Genomic DNA, 16,762 nt, shown 5'->3' on the forward strand with positions numbered 1-16,762 from the left:
TCTTTTGTTTAAATCAACAGAAGGAAGAAAAGTCTGTCCATCACCTGAGTTTTGACACAAGGAGCTGTTCGCCCTGCGTACTGGGGACTCTCAGATAAATTAACAGCATTGATAATTACGCGTGTGGATAGTGCAGATAGCAGTATAAGTTCAGAAGAGTAAAGGGAGCCTCTCCTTTGAAGGATATTTAGCAACTATGTTGTTTGGCCAGCAACTTCTTCTGACTTTCTAATGACATCAGGCATGCTGGAGAAACCTATTTTAAAAGTTCTGTGAAAATACTTTGTGTACTGCATAAAAGAAGATTAATGACCCCGTGGGATTCGGGGAGTACGCACTGTTTTCTCTGATGATACATTTGTGTTCTCATGTCAACAGAAGGAAAAGGCTTATTTCGTATAAATAATTAAAGGGCAAAATTGAGCATTTCAGATTTTATTTTGAAAGTTTTAGTTGTGGCTTTGTCCTTCGGGCATGGGAGAATGTCTTGGCTTGCTTTTTAATTTTAGCTCTCTAGATCAAAATTCTGGTTGCTCACCAAGAACTCTCTTATTGTGAAAACATCAGTGTGAATGAGGAAAAAATTCAGTGTTACTTGAAAATGTTAATTTATTTTCATTACAGCTTTTTTTGCTGCAATGCAAGATATTGTGCTAGGCATCTTTCTTCTGGGTTTTCTCATTTCTTCTCCTCCTTTGAAGATTCAGAAGCAAGTAACTCGGTGGAAATGTTTGTGAGGGGGTTACTTGCTGTATATCCTGCAAGCCAGAACAGCACCTTTGGAGTCATGGCAGTATGTCACTGAGTGCTCTTAATGACCTTAATCCATGGATTACTGCACGATAAACTGTAACATCTTCTTTGTAGATGTTCTAGTATATTGGTTGCCTGCCAGTGGGATGGATATATATATATAAGTGTGTGTGTATGTATATATATATAGATAGATAGATAGATAGATAGATATATAGATATTTTTTTTTTTTTTTAAACAGGCAGGCCAGTGTCTGCCACCAATGGGCAAGAAGCAGCTTGGGTGCTCGCAATGGCGGTGCCAACTGTTAGAGACTTCCGTGCAGGGGTGGTTAAACCCCGCCAATCCAAACTGGACTCGCAGCCTAAGCTAGTAACACCATGAAGAGAAATCCTGAGGGATCGCTGTGAATAACTTACTGACAACCAGCATCATTGCTCAGTGGAGGGAAGTCCAAAACCATGTAAAAAATGTAGTCACAGCAAGCAGGTGTGTGTTGTCCTGGTGCAGGAGAGCATCTGCTGCGAGGAGCCAGCTTGTTCCAGCCTGCCTGTGGTGGCTGAAGCCGTGCTGCTCTCTCTGTCCCACTGCCCCACATCACCCCCTTTCTAGCCGGCGGAAGGGAGCCTGCTCCCATGCCTCCCATCTTGCCTTTTCTAGTTGAGTCTTGGTTAAATTGCCAGTAAAGATGGGATTGTACCAAGAAACCAAGCTATGGCTTGAAACGACAGAGGTGGAGGTACGGGTTTCTTCCCACGGACCCCACTGCAGGCAGAGGGAGATTCGGTAACAGCACGATGATGTCTTTAATTGCCTCAGCTCCTCACCACTGAACGTGAGTTGGAGCCGTGTGTTTCGGCATGCTAACTGACTGCTCAGAGCATAAAGAGCTTTTAGGGATCATTGCGAGTGCATGGGTCTGGGCTGTATCAGCTGGTATCCTTGCAGCCACTGTCTCCGTTATTCAGAAGAGTGTTTGTAAATGTACAGCAAGAATGTGCCCAGTTAGCCCAGTTTGCTTATACTGCTGGGTAAGAGACTTGTGCCATTAGTCACATAAATCTATTTGATGCCTAGCTTTTGGAAATAGTGGTGTTAATCATACAGTTTCAGAGTCAGGCTTTGGCACTCAACAAGCAGGATAACGTTTCATGTAAGTAAACAAACAGAACAGTCTAGAATTATAGATAAAATCAGAATTTAATTAAAAAAAACAAGAGCTGTTTTTCTTGCTGAAGACTGAACCACACTTTAATGCAGGCAATTATTTAGAGTTTATTTACATAATATCTCAAGCTTTAGAAGCTTAGCATCTTAACTGTCTTGGTTTGGTGAACCTGCTGTAAAAATAAATTATAGCAAGTACGTTGAGTCTCTTTGGATAAACATCTTCCTGCCTAGAGAAGACAGAATTTTTTCAGTCTCAGGTTGAGGTATGTGTTACATTTAGGTGGTGCCTGGTAGTTACAGCTGCTCGCTAAGAAGTCAGTCAAGCACAAGATGCAGCACTGTGAGAAAGGCTCTCCTTTACCCACGGATTGGTCAAAAGAACCCCTGTTTTGGGAAAGGACATGTGCTCTCCTGCATGCCTCCTTCTTTCCAGTTTTTCAGGGTAGATGAGGAAGCGTGGTATCAGTATCTTCCACCTGGATCAAACTGCCAAAGCACCAGTATGAAGCTGTGGGAGAGAGTCCAGCAAATGGCAGCAAAGATTATCGGGGTCTGGAGCATCCCTCCCGTGAGAAGAGGCTGAGAGAGCTCAGACCGTTTGACCTGGAGAAGAGAAGGCTCGGGGGGATCTGCTCAGTGTGTGCAAATACCTGAAGGGAGGGTGCACAGAGGACACAGCCAAGATCTGCTCAGTAGTGCCCAGTGACTGGACCAGAGAAAATGGGCACAACGTGAGACACAGGAGGACCATTCTGAACACCTGGAAACACTTTGTCACTGTGAGGTTGGCCAGCGCAGTGGTGCCCAGGGAGACTGTGGAGTCTCCATCCTTGGACATATTCAAAAGCCTCCTGGACGTGGTCCTTGGGAAGTTGACTCCAGATGGCCCTGCTTGAGCGGGGGGGTTGGACCAGATGACATCCAGAGGATGCTTCCACCTTCAACCATCCTGTGAGCGTGTAACCAGAAGCACCTTCATGCTGACTTGCCCGTAGCCTCAGAGTTGTTCTAAGCTAGCAAAAGGTGGCATTGGGACTGAAGGAAATAATCCAAGCCAGGGACGCCTGCCTCCACGGCGAGCCACATCCTCCTTGGTGCTCCCACTGCTGTCTTTGTGGTCGTGTGGTACACTAGGTTGGGAAATTGATTGTGGGTAAGACTAAGTAGTTGTAGCTGCTGCAAGCAGAAGGGAGAAGTGCTATGTGGGACCAACAGCTCGCCGGGTCACTTATGGCAGTGATAGTGCTGTGGCTTCTGGAGTAGCATGATGGCATCAAAATCCAAATTTTACTGTATTAAAGAAGTATATTTGTAAGTCTGTTGTAAAGTAAAAGGTCAACAGAATTTAACAGATGCTGTTTGCTTTCTAACTGAAAAGGGATTTTTGGCTCTGAACACCTGTGCTTGCAACAATTGACTTTTTAAACCCAGCAAAAGTTGCAACAACAGCCCGTTGGACTGATCCCATTTTTGAGAATCCAAAATGTTCACTGTTGAAGACTGTCTGGGCTCTGAATACCCTTCATCTGTGAGATGCTCCAGGCTAGACAGAAATAGCTGAAGACTAATGAGCCTGGTTCAGATTCAGGCCAGAAACTCGCTGATTTGAAGCCAGGTTCTGACGCATGGCGTCTGAGATGGAGCTCAGCATTTGTTTCTTGCTCTTTAGTGAAGGACACAGCCTGGTCTGTCCTAAACAGGGCAATTTTGAGGGAGTTAGGAGATAGATCATTCCTGTGTGCATGATGGATGATGAATACAGCAGTCGGCCACGCAGGCACACCCAAAATTGTACCAGGCAAGTGGCCTCAGTGAGCTTAATGTGAGGATAAAAGTGTCTCTGAGCTAATCCTTGACTGTGCCTGGTGCGGATGGAGGCGTCCTTGCATGGCCAGGCCCGTTGCCCTGCTGCTGGGTGGGGAAGCAGGAAGATGTGGAGGAAGCACTGCCAGAGCCTCATCTGCTGCCTTAAACCTTCCCAAAGCCTTTTTGGAGCCCTTACAGGCTCCCCTTTGGATGCTGCAGTGTTTTTGCAGTGGGAAGGGCCTGTGAGAAGCCTATCTAACTGGGAAGTTTGAATTTCAGGAGCTGCTCTGTTTATATTTTTATACTTCTCGCTGGGTTCAAGTAGCTTAATTAAAAAGTTAAGAACCTGGATATATAACCCTTAATATATCCCATTTAGATTCCTCCAGGTCGGACAGTATAAACAAACCTTTCTTGTCTTGCTAGTAGTAAAGAACAAAATTTTTTCAAAGAAATTACTAATACATAATGTAATGTCTGGGGACAAGAATGTGGAGGGCTTTGCTATATTAAAAAAAATTAAAACCCACAAAAACAGCATTAAAATGAATTATGACATCTAGGAGGGAGAAAGGGAAAAGCTTGGCAGATAAGAAAATACGATCATGTGCGTTTTAGTGGGAGTTGACTCTCATGTTCACATTCGAGTCTGGCTTTTTAATGCTGGTCTTACTTCTCTTGACTCAGATTTATACCCTTTCTGCAGATCAGCTGCTAAAAGGATATGTTGTCTAAGCTAACACAGATAACAGAGGAGGTATCTTGGAGATACTGTCATTTCAAGTTTTATGGTGGTAACAAGAAAATGAAAGCTTTTTTAGGGCTACAGATGGCTTTTTCTGTATTTTTTTTATCTATTTACTAGTGTCTAAACACTTCGAACTGTTCTATTTATTGAGCCAGCAGACTAGTGTGAACTGTTCATTTGCATTTTCATGAAAGCCTTTTAAGAATATGCCTATCTGGTCTCGATTGGCACTGCAGAATAAAAGGTAATTGAAAGCTGGACACAGAGACCTGTTTACCAAGTTAAAAGGGCTCTAGGGTAAAAAAAGAGAGAAATTTTAGGAACATCCACTTTGCTGAAATATCTGGGACTGAAAAGAATCTGCTTAAGGTAGACTCGGCTTTATTTAGAAAAGGGAAATAAAAAGTCTTTGTAAAGTGAGCAGGCTGTAAGAGAATGAGCTCAGAGTTGGGATGCAGTAGGCAGTCATTTGCCTTCCTGCAGTTCTTTTGTGGGTCTCTAAATGTTATACAAACACCAAGGACTCGGGATCCTCTCACACTTTGGAGTAGGTGATACCTGCTCTCACTTGGCAGGAGAGGCAGTCTGGATTGCCTGGATACGCAGAAGGAATTGGCTAGATTTGTCTATAATAGAAAGCATTTAAATGGGTGTTTATAGTGCCCTAGTTGGCTGAATTTCTACCCGTCACCCAGTTATGCGGTGTGACACTGTTCACAGACAAGGTGAGTTCAAGGGCTCTGCCTAAAGCTGGTGGGGACGAATGACTGAAATGGGCAAACTCATTTCTCCTGGGTGACAGAATGGCATATTCCTCCTGGGCCTATGAATTTTGCCTGCTTTGCTGCACAGTGACCTGATTTTGGCAGGACAGGGGAGCAGGCTGCCCCTTTCAGTTCCTGTGGCCTCTGGGGATGTGGAAGTTACAAACTGAAACTTTCCAGATGGGGTATGCAGAATCCAGATCTCCCTCTTCCTGCAATGCAATGAGTTTGGTTGCACCTTTCTTTTTCACCTGTCTCTTCTTTCTTTTTAAAAGTCCAATAAATTACAGGTAGTCTGAGAATGTCACCTGACAGAAGCTTTCCTGTGTCTTGAGTTGCTGCAAAGTGTAGGCATGAAAAGAAAGTGTCAGTCAAGGCCAGTTTTAGATGACTGTGAATTAACTCTGTAGTTAGAAACTCCCTCTGTATTCAGAATAGCAGTGGCCACCCTGGGTCAGACCAAAGCCCCATTTTTACCCCCCTGACCCAGTAATGGCCAGCAGTGGATATTTGGGAGGTGATGTACAAATGTGCAATGGCTTCCTGGAGTGCTGCTCAGGGATGTTGAGAGCCAGGCGTGATATGGTTGTACTTCATAGCTCTCAGTGACCATCTTTCCCCTGGATTTGACTTGCTGCTTTTTGAACCCTGTACACCTTCAGCACCCACAAGCATGCTGCAACAAGGACTCCTGCAGCTTCATTACACACAGCATGGAAACCAACTCCTGTTGTTCATTTCAGCCCTCCTCATCTCATGGATAACCCCAGTTTTTGTATTGGAAAAGCAGAAGAGCATCTCCTGTGAATTTTCTATCCTAAGGATCAGTCTGAGTGGTTTTTTTCCACCGACTTCTTTCTGGAAGAGACACGTTTCTCCCCAGTGAGTTCAAAGGAAGTCTCATGAGAGAAGACTCATTATTTTAAATCTGTTCTGTGAAAATAGTGCTCCCAGGACAGGTATGATTCCTGAAGGCTCTGCTTTTCCAGGCTGTTAGAATTTTGTAGCTCAGAATAAAGTGCAAGGGGTCAGATGTTGCATGAAGTTATCCCATCCGATTTCCTGAGACTGTATTTCACTTTATACCCAACCTGTGCAATTGTGAGCTGCTGCTAAGGAGAAGGTCTCTTTTATCTCTGTTCAAGTGATCATGCAGCCATGCAACCTGTTTGAGCTGATCCAATGGAAAAGGAAGAACTGCATTAAATGTAAGATGAAAATATGAATTTAGGCAGCAACATCTAGTGTAAATTGGGATACAGTGGGGTTGAAGGAAGGAGAATCTCTCTCTTAAGACCTTCCTTATCTCTGATTTTAGGGATTCTTAGTATTCCCAGCATTGTCAGTTACCTCTTCTTGTTTGTTTTCCAAAAAAGTCCTATTTTCATTTTCGACTTGTCTCCTGTAGTCCTCCCAGCATGCCCAATTTCCTTTAATGCTTCCTTTTTCCTGTTTGCCTCCCTCACGTCTATTCACGTAGCTGTCTCCATGCCAGCTCTTCTGCCTTAACTAAGAGTAAGGTTAAAAACCAACTAGCTGAACTGCTGGGCGCATACCCTTAAAAATCTGTGGGCTTGGGTTAAATTGGGTAGGAGAGAGTCAAGCAAAACTGAAATAAGCCTTTAACTGTTGTGTTACACAGTGTTTAGATTTTTTTAAAAAAAAAGAAAACAACCAAAACAGAAACAAGCTGTGGATGCTTGCTTACTGCAGAGGTGGCTGTGCTGCTTGCTGGGATTTGTCCTCTTCGGAGAGGGACACTTCTCCTCTGTTTCGGAGCAAAGTCTGGAGTCGGGCAGTAACCATCAAGTCAACCCAGAGGAGCAAGTCCTAATCTGCTGCCACTGTCACTGCCCTCAGAGTGAAACTCTGAAAAGCAGAGACGTTGAACCACTTGAGGTTTGTGACGCAGGCTGTTAGAAAAGCTGTGTGTCTCCTACAGGCCCTGTTTTGTTTCCTTGTTTGTCTCTCTCTGCAGCAGCACTGAGAGCATGAAACTGTCCTGACTGTCACTGGTATCTCCTGTCATCACCTGACTGGTCAGATTTTAAACCTGGACACCTTGTCAGACATTGGAACAATCTCCCAGGAGAAGTGTTAAATTCCCCTACACTGGTCAGTTTTAAGGGTCGGCCTGACAGGGTGCTGACTCATCTCATTTAAATGACACTTTTACCTTGAGAGGTTGGACTAGATGATCCTCGTGGTCCCTTCCAAGCTGGTATTCTATGATACCATGATTCTTGTTTCAGCCTGATGCGAGATACATTCTCAAAGGAGAGCCTGGTTGCACACTTGATCACTGAGCTACCCAGACATTCCTTCCCTCTGAAGGTGTGCGAAGCCCCTCTTCCCAGTCACACAGTTCAGTGGCAAAGCCTCCTGGTGATCAAAGCAGATGCCTTTCACAAGCAGGAGGCGTGTTGCAACAGCTTGTGCCTCCTTTGGCCCATTACCACTGCCCGATGTGAGTAAGTGGGTGTTTCCCAGCAGCTTTCACTATCGAGTGGGTGTTTACCGGCAGCTTTCACTGTCTTTTTCGGTGTGGTAGAACTTGCTGAGCAGGTCCCCTGGCCTGGGGAGAAGGATGAGCAGAACAGTAACTGAAGGATGTAATAAAATATATCTTCTCATTCACTGAGTCGTGCTGTCCTGAGGGGCTGTAAGAGTATTCAGTAGTTACTGGGCAGTGGTCTTGCTGGGTTGAGTTAACTCCTGGAGCTTGCTGCTTTCAGAAGCCCCAGCAAAGAGCGTTCCCTGGTAATCTGCTGTACCCTTTCATCTCAGATGCAGCTGCCACTCGGTTATCAGTCTAAGTCTTATTACACAAAGAAGGCAGAGTGGTTATTGCTGCAGGAAACCTTGTGTTGGAAGGGCATTGTGTTTGGCAGATGTTCTTCAGATTTTCGGGCACTTGGGGGTGCTTCGTATCCCCATCGATTCACAATGTAGTTTTTGTTGCTGCACCAACCCGTGCTCCCCTAAGCTTTATAATAACCAGTCTGTGGGTGTAGTGAAGGCAAAATTCAATCAGAGTCTCTGAGTCATCCCATCACTAGGATTTTGAACACAAGAGCAATTGCTTGCTGCCCACTCCTCCCCCATGCTCCCTATTAACTCAGGTCACTGTTCCCACAAGCTTGCTCTCTCCAGGTCTCCCAACCTACTCCTTTATTTTTCTGGCAGGTGGTTCCTCTTTCATTCCAGGCTCTTTTTTTCCCTTGGCCCTGTGCTTGTAGCTTTCTCTCAGCTCAGGCGTCAGCTGTTCTTCCCAAGCTGTTATACTTCGACTGCATCATCAATACAAAAGCCAGGGTTGTGCTCAGATGCAGGGAGCTTCCTCATACAAAAGCCTAGCAGGGACAAGATCCACGTGCCTATTAGTTCTGGTCATCACAAGCACTGGAAGAATATTTTAAATATAAAAAAACCAAACACAACAAGAATTGGGGAGTTGATTTTCAAGTCTGTTTGACAACCATACCTCTCTCCTAACTCATATCTCCTCATGGGAAGACTGGCACCTTGTTTTTGAGAAGGTGGATTGTATTGGAAACCTATTGCAAAAAAAGGAAAGCTGTTATGGTTTTAGAGATGTTGGAACATGTCATTGAAAGCCTGCTGTGTGATACCCATCCCACAACTGACATGCAAGAGGAAATCACAAGCATCGGTTTTCTTCTCGTTGTGTTTCTTGTGGCTGTGGGCATGCTGTGCTACCCAGGATTAGATTTCTGCAAGGTCTTGACAACAAAGGAGAAATTAATTATGGGGAAGATAAACTGTCTTCTCATCTACTTTGTCCAGGAACTGTTTGGCAAGGTGTTGTGAACAACATCTCAACAGTCAGATAGCCCCAAAGCTTGGAAAGAGAAAAAATTGAGCGGTATAAAGGGGTAGACAATCAGTGGAAAACTGCAAGAAAACGTAGGAGATGTGTGACAGCTGTGGTGCAATACCCTTGTGTGCACTTGATGGCTCAAGAGGCCAGTGGAGCTACCCTGCAGCTATAACCCCCCAGGCTCACACATTGCTGCACAACACGGCCCTGTGTGGTGCCACGCTCCTCACTGAAAGATGACTTGGGACAGTCACCACAGTGTGGACATACCCTTTTTCACAAGACTTAATGAGTTTTCAGCCCTTGCTTCCTCTCGAGTTCATTTGGCTTAAACGAGAGGGAATCCATGGTGCGTGGTTGTGTGGCAGCGGCGCGGACGGCCTGGGCCTGCAGCCTGTCAGGTGTGCTGCTGCCATCTCTCCTGCCTGTGCCATAGGCCAGACACATTTTAAACTTTGTAAAAGCCTAATTTATCTACTTTTGTTTGAAATTCAGTTTGGGCCTTGAGCACTCTGCAGTGAAGCTGTACCTCTGACCGAGCAGGTTCATGCACCATTTTACATGTTGTCAGGAGGGGAGCTTACTGAGTGTCAGTCTGGTGGCATCTGTAAAGGTAATGCAGCTGCTCTAAGAAAAGCTCAGTTGTCATTGAGAAGATAACGGAGCTGCTGGGACATTCTCTGTTGGTTCATAATGAGCCAAAAAATAAAACCCAGTGTGTTGGGCACTAGACTAAGCCCCAGTGGCTGTTGTCAAACAGAGGACCCACCCCCAACCAATTAAAAAACTCCACACAACCCAACTTAGTCAGCTATATGTAATATGTTAAAGTCAAGAGATGTATAATGCTTTTTTTTTTTTTACTAAGATTACTTTCTAGATTAGGTCATCACTTTAAAAATAATATGCTTTTATTGGCTGCGAATAGGACCTGAGTCTTTAGGCTTGATTCACTTGCCCAAACAGAGGCATCTGATACTATTTGATATGCCCTAGAGTGCTCTTGATGGCCTTCCAGTGACACGTCGGAGGAATGTGTCATATCTGCTGGCACCACGCAGAGGTCCAGGATGTTCCAGGGTGCTCCAAATGGTCCTGCTGACTTCTCTATGGCAACACAGCGAAGCCCTGCTCTGGAGGCAGTGTTAGCTGTTGTACTGGCTGGAGGCTCTGACGTCAGCTGCTTTGAGTAAAAGAGGGGACGGTGCATTTGCCACAGTGATGACCTGGCTCAGAGGAAAGCTGGGGTATGGGCCAAAGCCAGAAGAAACTGTCTGCTGTAGCAGAAGAATGTCCTTGTGGAGACTAAGAAATGGATGAACATTTTCAGTGTGTACTTTATAGTTCACCATTAGTAATGCTAACAGCTAATGTAAACACATTAATTTGAAATAGTTGTGACCCATGTAACTGAGCTCGTCTTTTGCTGTCTATGACAGAGAAAATCTTTCTAGGCACAGGGATGTAATGACAGTGAACTCAGTCAATTTAAAAATAAAAAGATGGGCAACCTTTTGCAAATTTAAATTGAATAGCAATCAGAACTACCTCTTCATGAAGATTTTAAAGCTGGAAATTAAACAGAATATGGTCTATGCATTTGAAAAACCATGGAAGTTATGACAAAGGATCGTAGAATCATTTAGGTTGGAAAAGACCCTTAAGATCATCAAGTCCAACCATAAACGTAACACTGCTAAGTCTGCCAGTAAACCGTGTTCCTAAGCACCACATCTACATGTTTTTTAAATACCTCCAGGGATGGTGACTCACCCCTTCCCTGGGCAGCCTGTTCAATGCTTGATAACCCTTTTGGTGAAGAAGTTTTTCATAATATCTAATCTAAACCTCCCCTGGTACAACTTGAGGCCATTTCCTCTCATCCTATTGCTTGCTACCTGGGAAAAGAGACTGACACCTCACTACAACCTCCTTCTGGGTAGTTCTAAGAGTGGTAAGGTCTCCCCTCAGCCTTCTCTTCTCCAGGCTAAACAACCCCAGTTCCCTCAGCTGCTTCTCGTAAGACTTGTGCACTAGAACCTTCACCAGCTTTGTTGCCCTTCTTTGGACATGCTCCAGAACCTCAGTGTCTGTCTTGTTGTAAGGGGCCCAAAGCTGAACACAGTACTTGAGGTGCAGCCCCACCAGTGCCAAGTACAGGGGGACAAGACCTGGTACTGCTGATCACGCTATTTCTGACACAAGCCAGGATGCTACCGGCCTTCTTGGCCACCTGGGCACACTGCTGGCTCACGTTCATGGAGCTGTTGACCAACTGCGTTAGGTCCTTCTCCTCTAGGCTGCTCTCCAGCCACTCTTCTCAAGCCTGTAGTGTTGCATGGGGTTGTTGAGACCCAAGTGCAGGATCCAGTACTTGGCTGTGTTGAGCCTCATACAATTGGCCTTAGCCCATCAATCCAGGCTGTTCAGGTCCCTCTGTAGAACCTTCCTACCCTCAAGCAGATCAATGCTACCGCTTGTCTGCAAACTTACTGAGGGTGCACTCAATCCCCTCATCCAGATCATTGATAAAGGTGTTAAACAGAACTGGCCCAAATACTGAGCCCTGAGGGATGCCACTTGTGACTGGTCGCCAACTGGATTTAGCTCCATTCACCACAACTCTCTGTGCCCAGCTATCCAGCCATGAGCAGCCAGTTTCTCCAGCAGGATGCTGTGGGAAATGCAATCAAAGGCTTTACTGAAGTCCAGGTAGACAACGTCCACAGCCTTTCCCTCTTCCACTAAGCAGGTCACCTCGTCATAGAAGGAGATCAGGTTGGTCATGCAAGACCTGCCTTCCCTTTCACCTGAAGTATAATTCTCCATAACTTCATTTGCAGATGTGAACATATGTCATGTACCATCAAATACGGGTGTAGTTGGTTTCTGATACAAAATGGGAAAAAAATACTTGCTTCTCAAAGAGGATCTTAATGGTGATTTATTGTAAGGTGGTGAATAACAGTGAATGTCATGAAAATGCAGGCTACTCTCCAGATGCATTTTTGTCTTACCATGAGCTTTGTAGCACTGGTCATACAACACGTGTCAGTGTTGTTAAAAACAGAGGCATGGAGTTTGCATATTCAGGGATGAAAGTGTGTGGATGTAGCTATGAACATACTGTGGGCATCTCTAAGTGATGGTATTGGTGTGAAAGTGATTTTGTGCTTAACACTGAACACGTTGATGCCATTGAAGTTCCAGCCTGTCACAGTCCTCAGTATAAATCAATACAAATATTAATTTGCAGCAAAACTCTCATTATCTCAGTGAGAGCAGCGTTAGCTGATTCGTGTGCATGAACCAGTTTGTGTTTGTAGTGCAGGAAAAGTCGGGGGTTTTCTCTTTCTCTCATTGAAACTTCTGGGTATAATTGGTTTAGGCCTGGATTCTTGAGGAGGAAATGAGGCTTAAGCAGTTGGGTTGCCTCCACCTCTGCTAACTCATGAACCCACTGGCCAGTTTCAGCCAAGTTTGACAAAGAGATCATAGTCTCAAGGATAATCAAGTTCCTCCAAGTTCTGTAAAAACGGGCAGCCAAATAGTAGGATGGAGAAAGAGGGAGAGACCTATAAGCCCTCCTAAATGAAAGAAGAGGTTCTCAGAGAGTGCAGACAACAGGAGAGTCTTAAAACTCAGTTAACCACAAGGAAGCTGACTTTTGGGATTTGCAATCAAATGTGTAAAATCCCCACCATCATTTGTGCCAGTGCTCACAGAAGTACCCGTTTAATGACGCTGGCAGCCTTTGTATGGAGGAGCAGCCGTTGCAGAGGGCTGCTTGCAGTCATCTCTCTTACTTTTAGCCTCCGCTTGCTTGTTAAGCGTAGTTTTCACGATATTTTCTTTTTTCGACCTTTTCAAATGACAGGTTTCTCTTACTGAGTCGCTGGTGCTTACCTTGACTTCTTTTTTCTTCAGGGAAAAGGAAATTTCCACTAGGAATGCAGGTTTAGGTCTTATTTTAGATGGATGTGCAAGGCAATGAAAGGATCCCAGATGACAGGCGGGAAAGACCAGCAATGATACCCTTGCTGAAGCTGGCTGTGGTACAGAAAGCACCACATAAAGCTTAAAAGGCAGTAAGATAATAACTTAGACCTCATCTGGAAGAAGGGAGTAGCCCACAAGGCTCTTCCTGTATCCCGATGCAGGAGTAACCTGCTCTTAGGCATTACTCAAGGCTGACCTGAGAGATATTTGCTCTTTCTTTCTTCCCCCAGACTTGACATTTTTGCAGTGTAATTAAGTCCTCCACTGTTCCATGCACAGATGATCTTTTAAACAAGTACTACTATAAAAAATAGATTTAGCCAGCTTTTCCTAAAGCACCGACAATACTATAAGCAGGTTGTTATCAGATAGGTTTTTTCAGCATGCCAGCTGTTACAATATACGCAATGTGTTTAATGAGCAAGGGAGTTTATTATGAGGTAATTGAATAAGGCAGTTCTCTCTAATTAGTTATTTGCCTTTCAGTCCTGGGTGTTTCCAAAAGATCCGCTGTGATCCGTGTGAATCGTATCTTGGTGTGCTTTGATTTGCTATAAAGCAGCTGTGCATTGCAGCGATGCGCGTGAGAGTCGGGTCTGACAGCAGCCAGGGAGTTTTTTATGTGAAATGAGAAATCTTATCATTAAGTAGCAAGTGAAGGTCAATTAATTCATAACATATCTATATACATGGCCAAATTCTATTTAGTGGGTTCACTTACTGATAGAGATGCGGAAATAACAAATGGAAAAGTCGTGCAATAAGTTAATAAATGTGCCACTTCTTTAGGCACCATGGAGAAATGATGGCAAATTGATTTTTGGTTCAGTTCAGCAGAAGTTAATTAACTGATATGCCTAACAGGTTTTGTTGATCCCAGCGTGCTTGTGCTCTTACACTGCTTTATCTAAGCTTGAAAGGAGATGCGAGCAGAGCAGTCCAAAGGAGGAGGGTGGCACTCACCGCCCAGTAGAAGACATTGGTGCCCTGCATTGACCACAGAGAGGACAACCCAATTCGGGAAATGCTGTGCTGGTCTTTCAGCAACATTTGTAAGAGTAAAGAGCTGTTTAGATGGCATTGCGTGTTCTCTGGCTTGGCTGTTTAATTCAGACTGGCTTGGAGAACACTGTTATCATACAGAATAAGAATTTGCTGCGCAACTGTAGATAAAGAAAAATGAAAAAAGACCTTAAGTGATCTGAAGGGAGGGCTGAAACTTTCTGATAAGGCATCTGCAGGTTCATTATTAAAATTTATTAGCTTGATGGGTTTTTTTGACTTTGCATTTCTCATGTGCATACTGTGTACAGTTAAGACTCCAGTTTAAATGGATAACCATAATTTATCAATATAAATACAGTAACTTTATCGTGCTTTCTCTTCCCCGAAGCATGCGGAGGGGACTTGCTTATATTTTATTTAATTACAGTTTCCTAAATGTGCTATTTTTTCTGTTTTCTTTATAAGGCTGCATTTGTCTGATGATGCAGCAGAGACCTCTCTTAAAAATCTGTGTAAAATTTACAGCATTTGTAAATATTTACAGTTCTGCTATGGCTATGGCTTCCTCTTATACCATTCTTAAAATCAGTGAGTGGTAAATCTGAAGCTACCAATCTTTATATGTACGTTTAGACATACCTCTGCTTGCAAAATACTTGTATCTGCCTGTTTTGAGCTGAAATAGTAAGTCCTCAGTCTACAAGTCCTAGTAACCACCCACGTCATAGCAGACCTCTGTTGGATAACAAATAGATAACCTTGGATAGTGGAAGATGCTTATTGAATTGGTGGCTTTTGACATTATGTGCTGTGTTATTTGAAGGAAACTGTTTAACATCTGTGTCTCTTTGTTTTTCCCTTTGTGAAAGGGATGTAACTCTTGTTTTTTTATTTATTTATCCTCTCTTTTTCTTTTAGAAGTAGGAAAAACCAATAAGCTGTTCAAGGCTAGTAGGGAGAGACAGTACTTTCTGTTGGACCTCCTAACATAGCTGGGGGAAAAAACCAACCAACCAAACAAACAAAAAAACACAAAAGTTTTTTTTCTCATAAGCCCTTCTTTGGGTCATACTTATAGATCATAGAATCATGGAATCACAGTGTGTTTTGGGTTGAAAGGGACCTAAAAGCTCATCCAGTCCAACCCCCTGCCATGGGCAGGGACCCCTCCCACCAGACCAGGTTGCTCAAAGCCCTGTCCAACCTGGCCTTGAACACTTCCAGGGAGGGGGCATCGTCAGCTTCCCTGAGCAACCTGTGCCAGTGTCTCACCACCCTTACAGTAAATAATTTCTGCCTAATATCTAGTCTAAATCTACCCTTTTCTAGTTTAAAAACATTACCCCTCGTCCTATCACTACATGCCCTAGTGAACAGCTCTTCCTCAGATTTCTTACAGGCACCTTTCAGGTATTGGAAGGTCGCTATAAGGTCCCCTCAGAGCCTTCTCTTCTCTAGACTGAACAACCCCAAATCTCTCAGCCTGTCTTCGCAAGAGAGGTGCTCCAGCCCTTAAATCATCTTTGTGGCCCTCCTCTGGACCCACTCCAGCACTTCAATGTCCTTTTTGTGTTGGGGACTCCAAAGCTGGATGCAGTACTGCAGGTGAGGTCTCACCAGAGCAGACCAGAGCAGAGCAGAGGGGCAGAATCACCTCCCTCACCCTGCTGGCCACACTTCTTGTGATGCAGCCCAGGATGGAGTTGGCCTTCTGGTCTGCAAGTGCACATTGCCAGCTCATGTTGAGTTGTTCTTCGACCGACACCCCTAGGTCCTTCTCCTCGGGACTGCTCTTGAGCCACTAGATAATTATAGTGTCTTCGAAATACAGAGCATGTCTGTCAATACTCACTTGAAAAAAAAAATAGCATTGTGAAATATCCAGGAGAGGCTGCATCTATAACACAACTTATTATTCACCTAGAATGCAAAGATCGCATACATATATATATATGCAGAATATTTACCATATGCTGTACCCTGCAGTTGGTGGATCCAGAATGCACTGGATGTAGAGTCACTCCTGCTGCACAATGGCAATTTGCCCACAGGTTCCTGACACCCAGAAAACTGGTAGATTAGGGTAAAGCAGTGAAATTAAGAGCATCATGGATTTGCTTCTGCGGCTCAAGAGAAGAGACTCATAGCCAAAATTATGGAGGGATCTTTGTCTGCCTGTAGCAGCTTGGTGGTTGAAGCGTAAATTGGAATCTGATGCTCAAGGGAAAAAACAGGTAATTAATTCAGGTCCCTGGATGCAATACTTAAAGTCGAGTCTCTTCCTTTTGAGCTGTTAGCCCAGGTGTTTAAATTTGGGCTCCCCAAAGTAGAGAGAGGTGGCATAAGAAAAGCCCCTTGAGGATGGCCATCTCCTGGCCGCCTTGCAGTTGCATCCACAGCCCAGATTTGCTGAGAGTGGGCTACAAGTGCTAATTTCCACTGGAAGAGACAAACGTCTGCTCCTGCAGGGAGTGAGACTTCATTTCAGGCTTTTTTTAAAAATAAGGCATGCCAGAAATTCTGGAAACGTATCGAGCACACAGTATTTTTGTTTTCGTGCTAGGGTGTCTGCTTGATGTAATCTTCTCTGTTAACTTCTGAGTGGGAAAATGTGCTTTTGCGTTGAGGTTTTCTCTGGTCTTCAATACCGACCCTTGGAAGGCACGCACTCTTTC

The 16,762-nt window shown here is 44.3% G+C and overlaps 1 protein-coding gene across 8 annotated transcripts in view; it reads left to right on the top strand.

Annotated features, from left to right (window-relative positions):
- Positions 1-16,762, top strand: part of MBNL2 (muscleblind-like splicing regulator 2) — a 74,571-nt gene that overhangs the window by 950 nt on the left and 56,859 nt on the right. The window lies entirely within an intron of this gene.

The sequence above is a fragment of the Mesitornis unicolor genome, unplaced genomic scaffold (genome assembly GCF_000695765.1).
Source record: "Mesitornis unicolor isolate BGI_N332 unplaced genomic scaffold, ASM69576v1 scaffold2509, whole genome shotgun sequence".
Lineage (NCBI taxonomy): Eukaryota > Metazoa > Chordata > Aves > Mesitornithiformes > Mesitornithidae > Mesitornis > Mesitornis unicolor.